The sequence below is a fragment of the Balaenoptera physalus genome (genome assembly GCF_965194825.1).
Source record: "Balaenoptera physalus genome assembly, chromosome: 3".
Lineage (NCBI taxonomy): Eukaryota > Metazoa > Chordata > Mammalia > Artiodactyla > Balaenopteridae > Balaenoptera > Balaenoptera physalus.
The window spans coordinates 105,324,521-105,336,884 of NC_138890.1; the positions used below are offsets into that span (position 1 = coordinate 105,324,521).

Consider the following 12,364-nt stretch of genomic DNA (forward strand, 5'->3'; position numbering starts at 1 on the left):
CTTTTTTTTTTGCCAAATGATAGCCAGTTGTCTCAGCACAATTTGTCTGAAGAGACTATTCTTTCCTCGTTAAATTGTCTTGGCACCCTTTTTGAAATAAATTTTTCAAGGGTGCTTATATAGTGAACAGCCTTGAAAAATAGAGATGGTATCTCCTCTACAGCAAGGGGCAGGTTTTCTTACTGTCCAATATAAAAACTTTGGGTCCCTAAGCTAAGACTTTCTTTCCCATGAAGTAATTCACTGCATGTACAGATGTCACCTGGCTCTCATCACATCACCTTGTGGAATTGGTGCTGGGGGAACCAGTGTAAGAAAATTCTAATATTCTAGCTACTGCCATTGCTGTGAGTGATGAAATCTTTTGTCTCTTATTCAGAAGTCTCATGTCTTCTGCCAGCATACATAGAATTGTAACAGTTTAACTTGTTAGCTTGCAAATGGGGTAAAATTTCATACCCTTCATAGTTTTTGACAAGGAGACTCTATATCATAAAGATATCTATACTTCCTAAGCTGTTTATAAATTTAGTGTCATCCAAATAGGCATAAATACCAAAAGAATTCAACGTTAAAGAAATTGTAAGTTGTTGCCTACAGAGTCCTTTCAGGAAAGTTGGCCTGTTCCTGCCTTATGGGGTCTCTGATATACACTGAATGTTTTTGCCCCCCCGCCCCGATTCATATGTTGAAACTGAGTGTGCTGGTATTTGGACATGGGGCCTTTGGGATATGATGAGGTCATGATAGCAGAGCCTACATGAATGGAATTTGTGCCCATATAAAAGAGTATCCAGAGAGTTCCCTTGCCCCTCTGCCATGTAAGGACACAATGAAAAAACGACTATCTATGAATGAGGAAGTAGGCCTTCACCAGACATGGAATCTTCCTTGATCTTGGACTTCCCAGTCTCCAGAACTGTAAGCAATAAATTTCTGTTGTCTATAAACCACCTAGTCTATTGCATTTTTGGTATAGAAGGCTGAAGGGACCAAGACAGCTCCAGACTGACAAATGGTAAGGAATTTTCCTTCCTGGCAGTCCAGGTATACTCTGATATTTTGGAGACCTCAAGAATGAGGGATTTCCCCAAATTTATAGGTACTGTCTATGAAACCTGGTCAGAGAGTTGCTTGGGTTTGTTTTCCTAGCCTTGGAAGAGTAAATAGCAATGTATAAAATTCTTGTCTATAGAAGTGCAAGTATATTTTTTTCTGGTGGAAGGACAATAGGGACCCTTTCACCCCAAAAAGCAAGTTTTAAGTCCCTCTGCAAATTCATTTCAGTATTTCTGATTTATAAATATCTCCATCCCCGCTTGCTGCAACTAGAGAAAGCCCACGCGCAGCAACGAAGACCGAACGCAGCCAAAAATAAATAAAATAAAAAACAAAGCAAGGGCTTCCCTGGTGGCGCAGTGGTTAAGAATCCACCTGCCAATGCAGGGGACACAGGTTCAAGCCCTGGTCTGGGAAGATCCCACATCCCGTGTGCCACAGCTACTGAGCCTCCACTCAAGAGCCCGCGAGCCACAACTACTGAAGCCGGCGCGCCTAGAGCCCGTGCTCCGCAACAAGAGAAGCCACCGCAATAAGCCCGCGCACCACAACGAAGAGTAGCCCCCGCTCACCACAACTAGAGAAAGCCCGCGTGCAGCAATGAAGACCCAACACAGCCAAAATAAAATAAATTAATTTAAAAAAAAGCTTTTAAAAACAAAACAAAAAACACCTGATTTTTCACCACAGATGGTTTAAGAAGCACTACTTTAAATAACATGCTTTCTTCCATTGGGAAAGGAGGGGCCGAGCTGCAATGAGTTTCTGTTCCTTAGAAAAAACTAAACTCTGACTAACATGTTAAAAAAAAAAAAAAAAAACTCCATTCTTTAACTTTGCCTTTGAATCAGTTATGACATTTTCCTGGTTCTCTCATTAAGAATAAGTTAAGTAGAATCTTTGATACATGTATATTTTATAACTATACCAGAGCTTGATTTTAATTGGGTTTTTTTGTATTTTTTTTAAGTATTTATTTATTTGGCTGCACCGGTGGCTTTCAGGCTCTTAATTCCCCGACCAGGGATCAAACCCGTGCCACCTGCAATGGAAGCGTGAAGTCCTAACCACTGGACCGCCAGGGAATTCCCGTTTTTAACTGTTTTTGAAAATTATCTTTTAATATGACTTACTCCCATATTTGCCTGCTTATACAGAATTTATTTTATTTTTTTACAGAATTTATCATATGCCCAACTCTGTTTTGTTTTGCTTACATTATTTGTTCCTCACAACAAAGTACATAAAGTAAGTACTGTTAATAGCTTGCTACCCTCCACTCTTTTGTGGCAGATGGGGAACCTGAGACCAAAAGTTCGAAGATGAATGAAATAGGATTAAAATCCAGGCAGCTTGATTCCAGAGTCCACACTCTTCACCACTACAGTATACTCCCTATACATAGAGAAAACCGTCTTAAGCCTCTAAGATTTCTCAAGATGAATCTATAAATTAGTTTCTAATTTTGATTTGGCTTCCCTTGGAGCTTGAAGATTAGCAAAAGCGTGCTAGGTTAACATCAGTATTTCCAGTGTGAGAGAGTTAGAGTTACAAACTTGGCATTCTTGTACTATCCCTCCCCCCAGTGAGTATGAGTTTAATCTTATATGATCATGGCTCTAGGCTATGGTAAAGACAAGACAACAGGACCAAAATGGAGTTGCTTATTCTAAGCCCCATGTCACCAAACCAAGACAATTTAATTACAGTTTCAGCACTACCAGAAATGGAATCTTAAATCAGTCAATCAGCAATTGCCTGATAGATCCCTGTAATCCCCTAAAAAAAAGTAACCTTGCAATAACCACCTGCTTTTTTGCCTAGTATAACTTCCTTGTTCCTGCTCCTTTAAGGCTATAAAAGTCTTTCATTTTGGATAGCTCCCTGGAGCTCCTTTCTATCTGCTAGATTGGATGTGGCCTAATTCAAATTGATTTTTGCTCAAATAAACTCTTAACATTTTTAATATGCCTCAGTTTATCTTTTAACACCTATGATAATAGTGATTCTCTGGGCCTTCAAGTTAGAAAGCAGGTCCTATTGACCTTGGATAACCTGGCTCACCTCACCATTTCTACCTTTCTTTACAATTTCTTGACTGACTACTCCATAACAGTTGATAATGATTAAGAATCTGTATTAAAAAGAAAAGATTAAATTATACTCAATAAAATTCTTAGGAAAATAGTAAGTCTGTAACACAGTTGAGAACTATTTGTATCCCAAGTGGTTGAAGTAGGTTTTAAAGCTTAAAGGAAGAAACATACAGCTATCCAGAAAATTGTCACCCAAAATGCTTTATTTCCCAAGGTGTCCAAGTAGTTGAACTTTTATCACATCAGTTAGTGGCCTTCCCAGCACTGCATGGAAGTCCATTGACGATTGTTAAATAAAATCCTGCTGTTCTTCACCCTGGAGCATGCTATGCTGCACAAGCCTTCTTTAAAGTTGTGTGAATCAGCTCAAAACATACTGATTTCTGTAGCTGTTTTGCAGATGGCTGCCTATCTTTCTCAGGTAATCACAGGACTCACCAAAAGTGAATTGTAAGCCTACTATTAACTCTAAAGTTTAAGTCAGACCATCCCAGACCTGCCCTACAATTTAAAAAAGAAAAAGAAAAAAAAAATCCAGAGGTATTTGGGTGATAGGAAAATAGATATTTTAATATCTTTATATAAAAGTGAGAGAAATAACAATTCTCAGCCTGACTGTACATATAAATCATGTAGGAGTGTTAAAAATATGAATGCCTGGGATGCACACAAACCAATTAAAAAAGTATAACTGAAGGGCTGTAATTTTAAAAGCCTGGATATCTGAGTGCTTAAAATTTCCAGAGGTGATTCTGATGCTCAGAGAATGGGTTAAGAACCACCGCTAGAAATATTATTATACTGAAATTTTGAATGTCAGTTTAGGTAACTTTAAGCAACAGACCTGTTGACTCATATTTTCTTTCCACCATTTCCAAGATATCCAGGGTCTTTTGGATTGAAGTAATCAACATATTTTTAAATTTAAAAAAATCCAGTTGTGACAAATGACGATTTGGTCAGTCTCCTTTTCTTTTCTTAGACTAGGCAAAATGCCCAAAACATTTCTCCAAGCTGGCTTCCTTTATATTTGGGACTGACAGTGACAGTCACCTTGGCTGGTTAGAGGATGAAGAGCAGCCTGTGCTTGAATGAGGAAAAAGTAGCTGGTGAATGCAGATTAGAACCAGCTGCATTTCTAGTGATACAGTCTGTCAAGAATTTTTTTTTTTTTAAACTTATCTGCCACCAGTCTTTTTGTTTCACTGCCAAGTTCTTTTTTAACTTTATGTTTTGGTGTCATCCATTAAAGATTAAATAGTTCAAAACCTGGAATTCCACTTAAGAGGCTTTTCTGACAAGCAAGGAAGTTGAATTTCTTTGCCCTGTATTGCAAATTGTGAATACAGAAAAGCAGTATTAATCTAGATTCCATCAAGTCACTATATGTGCTTATTCAGATATGTGTTTGGCTACGTAATAATTCTATATGTGTATCTTAGCATAGGTATTATCTGTTGGGAACTAAGACTTTATGTGGGAGTTAAAACTTGTGATTCACCATTTGTACTCCAGGACCGTTAGCTCAAGATTTATCATGGTTTTGTTTTCTCCAGCAGACAAAGTACAATCTCAAGACTGATCTAAGGTTTTGGATCACCAAAACAAAAAGTCTGTTCAGAGGACCAGCTACTTAATTTGTGGGACTCAGTGCAAAATGAAAATGTGGGGCCCCTTGTTCAGAAATTATGAAGACTTTCAAGATGGCAATGGCAGAGCATTAAGCTGAGTGTAGAAGCCTTCTAAACACAGACCCTTCTACACGTGTGTGTGTGTGTGTGTTTTGCATGTGAATGTATATATACACAAATACAAACTTTTATATAAAAATTAGATTTTTAAGGAAAAATCTCAAATATATATGCTTTTATATATACATATATGTGTGTGTGTGTATACACACACTCATAACTATTTCTCTTCCTTAAAATTTTCATCTCCTCTTAAAACTTGAGCAGTTACTTCTGGGAAGATGACTACAATATTTGTGTCTCTATCGTATTCCTTCAACAAATATTTATCTTTTTGCCAGAATTCTGTTCTAGGCATTTAGAATGGATGTAATGATTCAGGTCCAAAACCCATCTTGGCCCATAGAGGAAACTTAGGAATGAAAAATCATGGTGGAGCAACAAGATGAAAGGATCCTGGGTTACTGACATAGTGGGGCCATCGTGCCAACTCTGGACTGCCTATCTCAGACCTTTATGTGTTAATGTTATGTAAAGCCACTGATAGTTTGAATTTTTCTGTTATTTTAAGTGAATCTAAACCTAACTAGTAAAATAGACATCTCAAATTTAATATGTCCAAAAATGGACTTTGGCTTTTTTTCTCTCAAACCTCAGTAATGGCATCTTATATCCTTCCAGTTGCACAGGCTAAAATCCTTTTGGAAAGGGGTCCTTAACTTTGGGTTCATGAAGGCTCAAGGGGTGATGGAGTCTATAAACTTGGATGGGGAAAAATTTACACCTATAATACCATGAACCTATAACTAAAATTTAATATTTCCTTCATTTATGATCACAGGCAATAAACCACATTGTCACCAATAAAAATCACAGATATTTTTATATCATATACAGTTGTTGCAGAAATTTCAAAATATCTTTAATACTTATCATTGCTTTGAATTATAGGAGCAATTATGAAAAGGCATATATATCACATATTTTCTAATATTTTGATAACAATATTTCAATATAATTGGCTTCCTTTGTAATCTTATGCATTTCATTTCATACACTTAAAACATTGTTCTAAGAGGGTGGTTCATAAGCATCACCAAGGGCTAAAAGGGTCCATGCCATAAGAGGGGTAAAAGCCCTTTTCTTCTGGTCATCCTTGACCTCTCAGTTTATCTCATACTCATGTGGCAGAAGGTGCTAGTTACCACCAATATCTATTCTTCCTATTTCCCTAATATCAGAACCTCAGGGTTTTTTGGCAGGGAGCAATAATATTCTCACCTGAGAGACTTCATTTCCCAGACACTCCTTGTAGTTAAGCATAGCCTTGTGACTAAGCTCTAGCTAAGGAGTTATAAGTCAAAATGTTAATATTTTGTAGGACTTCTGGAAAGGTTGTTTAAAAGGTCCGACTTAGCTGGATAGAAGACACAGAGAGCCACCACACCTTTTTGGATGGCCTACTTCTGGGATTATTTTACATTAAAAAAAAAAAAAAAAACAACAGTCTAGGTAGAGTTCTGTTCCTAATTGCTGAATACAGTTTCTAAATTCCTGATGCACTCCACTTATAACAAATCCTATTGGTTCTGTCTTCAAAATCTAATTCAAATTCAGAGTTTGAGTACTTCTCACTATCTCCACCACTGTTACCCTTGTCCCATCAAATCTCACCTGAGTTATTGCAACAACAAATTCTAACTGGTCTCCCTTCTCCTGCCTGGCTCCCCATGGTGTTTTCTCAACAAGTGTCCAGAGTGACATTTTAAAATTCATAAGGTGGATCACATCACTCCTCTGCCCCAAACCTTTAACAGTTTTTTTTTTTTTCTCATTTCAAATGAAAGTTAAGTCCTAATGATGGCTTATGTAGTTTTATAAGTTGCTACCAATCTACCCCCTTACTTCTCTGATCTCTTCCCATTCTACCCCAGCTCACATAATTCCTGTCCCATCTGCCCCCTTGTTCTTCTTTGAATATGACAAACATGCTCAAGGTAGGTGCTCAGTAATATATTTATGTAATGAATAGCTGAGGAAAAAAAAAAAGAAGGCTATTTCAGACCAATATTTGCTCTAGGCTAGAATTATTCAATGTGGGTAGACCTGATTATTCCGAATGATTGGATTCTTATGTGTAATATTGATAAAATAACTATTTATGGTGCCAATAGTGTAGAATATAACAATAAAAGTTGTCACTGGTCATGAAAGGAATAGTTGTATCATCACTCTGACTTAGACAGTCTTGCCACAAAACCAACTCTCTTGATTTCCCCATTTCCCTCACAGGTACTCAGATTCAAACACTCAAGTTATCCTGGTTCTTTCCTATCAAAAATGCCATCATCTTCATGATGCCTCTCAAGCTGTCCTTTTACGTTTCATCCCTTCTGCTTCCCTCTATTTCAAGGTTCTATCGTCTAACACATGGATTACTGCAGGAAACTGTGCTTCCCATCATTTCTCTCTCTCTTATCCTGAGTACTACCATTAGAATAATTTCCCTAAAAGACTGGTTTTAATAGATCCTCTCCAGCTCAGTATCATTTAATATTTATATATTTATTTACTGATGATAAAAACTAATGTACAATGAAGCTTGTTACTAGAGGTAAAGAAGCTGAGGAGTCTATTTGTTCTTATTGCTATACTGTAAGTTCATAGCAAAATAATAATAATGAAATTTAATTATCCATAACATAACTGTCCACATGGTTGGTATAATTAGACATAATTACAAAGCTACTTGCCAGTAAAAGACTTGAAAAAAGATGTTTTAAAAAACTATGCTTTATGCATCTTCTATAATTCATTTCAATTCTTGCTTATTTTTTAAAAATAAATTTATTTATTTATTTATCTATCTATCTATCTTTGGCTGCATTGGGTCTTCGTTGCTGCGCATGGGCTTTCTCTAGTTGTGGCGAGCGGGGGCTACTTTTCATTGCGATGTGTGGGCTTTTCATTGCGGTGGCTTCTCTTGTTGCAGAGCACAGGCTCTAGGTGCGCGGGGTTCAGTAGTTGCGGCACGCGGGCTCAGTATTTGTGGCTTGTGGGCTCTAGAGCACAGGCTCAGTAGTTGTGGCACACGGGCTTAGTTGCTCCGCGGCATGTGGGATCTTCCCGGACCAGGGCTCGAACCCGTGTCCCCTGCATTGGCAGGTGGATTCTTAACCACTGTGCCACAAGGGAAGCCCCAATTCTTGCTTATTTAACATTTACAAGGTACATAGTACTGAACTATATGTTGTAGTATGGGAATAGACAAATGAATACACAAATAGAGAATATTGGGAGTGTGTTCTATATTATCAAGCTATGTAGAAATTCTGGTAAGGTATTGGGAAAAATGAGACAATGGGAAAGGGGAAAAAAAGTAATTGAACCATTGATCAATGAATCAAGGAGAAATACATTTGTTTTTAGGTTATTTGTTTCCATTGAACTATTTAGGTTATTTCAAGCTTTTAGAAATATCTGGCCATTAAATAGACAATACGATGAACTAAATTTTAAATATTTAAATGATATTTCTTATGGCAAAAACTGCAAAAATTACAACCTTTAAATGTAAGCCTAGCAGTCATCATGATATTTTTAACAGAAATGTATTGTGTTGAGAGAATTACAGAAGAAATGCCAAGGAAGACTCAATTTGACCCTGAGGTTCTATTTCATGTCTCTTCAGCAACACTTTAATTTAACCTCAGAATCAAAACGCTAAAAAGTACTTGAGAATCAACTGTAAGAATCACCATGGAGACCACACCGTGTTCTCAGGTCACATTAATGAGGTCTCTCCATTCTGCCAAAGACGAGTTCCCTGCATCTGGCAGGGCTGCATCTAGTAGACAGAAAATTGTGCGGTTGTAAGTATAACAAATACACACTCAAATCAGCATCAGGAAAGAGGGGGATTTATCAAAGGGATAAAACTGGCCATTTGAAAAACATTTGAAGAATAAAATACAGTTGGGTCACCTGGAAAATGGAAAAAGACTGTTATAAACCCAACAACTTCCTTTCACCTCCGTCAGAGTGTTATGGACTCTGTTTGTCTCTGTTTACTTGTGGCATCTCTGCTCCCACATAAACTATCTTGTTCTTGGCTTTGATTTGTTGTCCTTTCTCATGTTTTGCCCTGACCTTTCAGTTCAAGTATTTAGCATCTTCTGACTCATTGGCTCAGTATCTGTATTCAAAAGTCCGAGAAAAAGAATCCGATTTGTTCAGTTTAGGTCAGGTGTCTCCAGGTGGAGCAATAGGATGTGGAGGCCTTAGTATATGGCCTTACAGGGGCTGTGACCAGTTAAAATACACATCATCTACAGTTTTGTGAAACCCTTAAGGGGTAAAGAGGCCGATGGCGGTAGTATATTTCCAGCTCCATTTTGGAATCTCACCATTAATTCATTCATGCTTTTCTTCCCCACTGAGTTTAAGAAATTTAGACAATACACACACACACAGTCTAAATTATCGAACAGCTGACAAAAAATTAAGGTTGTTATTTTGATCCTTCTGTTTGACTTGTTATTTGAATGAAAACTCAATGAGGAAATATTTATTGATTCCCTTCAGTGAGCTCAGTACTGGACAACTTGGGGTGGGAGAGGTGAGGAGGACAATAAGTGATAAAAGTGGTCTTTGACGTCCTAGGTTTTTCTAAGTTATGAAAAGTCTAAACCCTTAAAGGACCCTCCATTTCTGGTAATTACCAATGGGCTCATAGGTGTGTAGTCTACACAAACTTATTGTTGACCTGCTCATCCGTGACGCTCAATTCTTGCCACTACTTCTGCAATCACACTCTCACTTCTCAGCACTTGCCCCTTCAACAGCCTTCACATGAGAGAAGGATTCTAGAAAATTCCCTTAGGCAAATTATGGGGGAGGAAGGGAAGACACATGATGTTTATTTATTTATTTATTTACTTTGGTTAAGTGGCCAGCATCTTTAAAAAAAAAAAAAATCAGGAGAATTCAAATAACAATATGGTTTTCTTATTTCTCTTGAAAAATCTGAAAATCTGGCCTTTGGGGATCTGTATTGTCATACAGCTGGACCCAAATAGTAGTCTCCCTCTTTAGATGGGGCATGAGCTTCCCAATTTGTCATAGTTCCCCTACTGTGTCCTGTATTATATCCAGTCTGCTTGACTCATTTTACTTAAATGCCCTTGTAGGCATTTGTGTTTGCAAATCTTGATCTTTCTTAGTTCACGAAATTTACTGTATTCTTTTAATTTTTTCCAAATCTAACTTCTGGAGAAATTGTGACACATCTCCAGATTTGAGAATATTTTGTGGTGCCACATTACACTCAAAATTGTGAGGCAAGTCAGAGACAAGTAATTTCTATTCTCTTTTAATTTAGGGACAATTCTTTGCTTACCTCTTCTGACATCTACTTCCAGAGCTAAGGAAATCCATTGTCTGCTTAATTTATTACAAAACTTAATGACAGTGCGCCTGATTTAATCATTGGTCCTGGTCATCATCTGTGCAGGGAATCTAGTGCAAAAAGTGCCTCCTTGTGGTTTGCCCTAAATATTGCAGCACATGGAATAAGGCTCTTTCTGCAACCATAATGCTCATCCCAACAACATAATTATTTTAAAAAGTAGTAATGTTAGGAAAAACTGTCCACTACTTGGAAATAGGCAAAAGAGTTAATTGAGTTTAGCAGACCTTCTGGGGATTATCTGATTATATAACGTTGTGCATCTTTGATTGACTTTCTACTGAGGAGGCTATTTTACATCTCAATATCGTAGAAATTAACTTGTACAAAACTAATAATAAAGTGAATAATGCTTTTGCACACCAATGCAAATTAATTAATTTTGTGTCATAGATATAAAATTGATTTCTGCCTTATAGGAAAGATTACCACAAACATTAAATTTTATTGCCTTATTGGTAATTAACCAGTTTTGCATCTATTAGCAAGTTCTTTTCAGCATTCCTGATTGTGTGTGTATGCATGTATGTTTTTGAAATTTTCTTTTAAACTGATTCTCCCATTATTATTAAGTTGAATAAAATCTTTCATGTGTGTTCATTTTATGATACATAAAAGTAAAAAATATATTTTTTTCTTTTTGAACATAATACTTTAGCAATTAAATACCTGATATTTTGATTATTGTATCTCAATAGCTCCAATTGAAAAAGAAACTCAGACAGGTTACTAAATATGTAAACCTAAATTATACAAAAATTAGTTGTAGTGATAATTTTAGGTGTAGAATATTTTAGGTATAGTGACTATAGTTTCGGCATTCAGTATGTAAACTTTTCTGTGGTAAAGGAATCTCCTCCACAAAGGAGTATTTTTTAACCCATAAAGGGGAAAGAGAAATTTTAGAAATAGTGAAATCAGATGAGAAAGCAAAAAAATTAGTGGTAAGAAATGAAGACAGATTCAAGAACACTGTTTCAGCTGTCTTTCTGTACAGAGTATCCTTACAGGCCTAAAATCTTGGAAGTTTGTGTGCTCCAAAGTGAAGCCAAACTTCTAAGTGAGTTTTCACCTCAGTGACCCAGTGACACCTCTGGTTATTAAGGAAGGACGTTAATTTACTACCCAAATACAATAGAGCACTCTTTAACTGGACTGGAGTTTTCTCCTCTGTAGATTTCTTTCTTTAGAATTGAGGAATAGCAATTTGGTAGCTGAGGTCAGAGCTTTAAAAACATATGATAACTGAGGGTTTTCTTCAAGAGCCGTTTGTCTAGTGGATTCATAAAGAAGCAAAGATATTGCCATCTAGTGGTTTAATTGAAAAAATTCAGTAAAACAATTTTTCTCATGAAGGTTCACATTAATAGTTTCTTTATGTGGCCCTAAGTTAAAACAACAACAACAAAAAACTTGCTTTTAGAAAGCAACTATTAAAATACTTTTAAAAATTACTGTTTCAGATTTTGTCACTCTTTTTTTTCATGTTATATTCCCTAATTATTAAGCTCTGTAGAATATGAATTAGAACAGGCAAAGATGTTTTCATAATTTGAAGAAAATATTAATAAAAGACAATGTTCCACTGAATAAATTGTCAGATGTTACACAAACCACAAACCAAATGTTAAGCCAATTCATAAAATCAAATTAATGATAAAATTAATAGTTCAAATCAAACTTTAAAAAGGAACTATATAAAGTAAATAGGTATACATTACATACAATTATAATAGCGTGTTCTCTAAAGTATGGTCTAAAGCTAGGCTCTTATAACAGGAGCCTTTGCTTTTATTAAATAGCTCCATTACAGCAAATTGGCTACAAAAGAATATTCCATTAAATAAGTATTATTTTATCATTCATTTTGATTATAAGAAATGTATTTCTATAAAAAACTCTCCAGGGCTTCCCTGGTGGCGCAGTGGTTGAGAATCTGCCTGCTAATGCAGGGGACACGGGTTCGAGCCCTGGTCTGGGAATATCCCACATGCCGCGGAGTAACTAAGCCCGTGAGCCACAATTACTGAGCCTGCGCGTCTGGAGCCTGT

General features: G+C 36.6%; 1 protein-coding gene and 1 pseudogene across 2 annotated transcripts in view; one reads left to right on the forward strand and one right to left on the reverse strand.

Moving 5' to 3' along the window:
• Positions 1–12,364, reverse strand: part of POLR3G (RNA polymerase III subunit G) — a 100,175-nt gene that overhangs the window by 65,895 nt on the left and 21,916 nt on the right. The gene's annotated exons all lie outside the window — the stretch shown is intronic.
• Positions 1–12,364, forward strand: part of LOC309657009 (phosphatidylinositide phosphatase SAC2 pseudogene) — a 139,878-nt pseudogene that overhangs the window by 6,564 nt on the left and 120,950 nt on the right. The gene's annotated exons all lie outside the window — the stretch shown is intronic.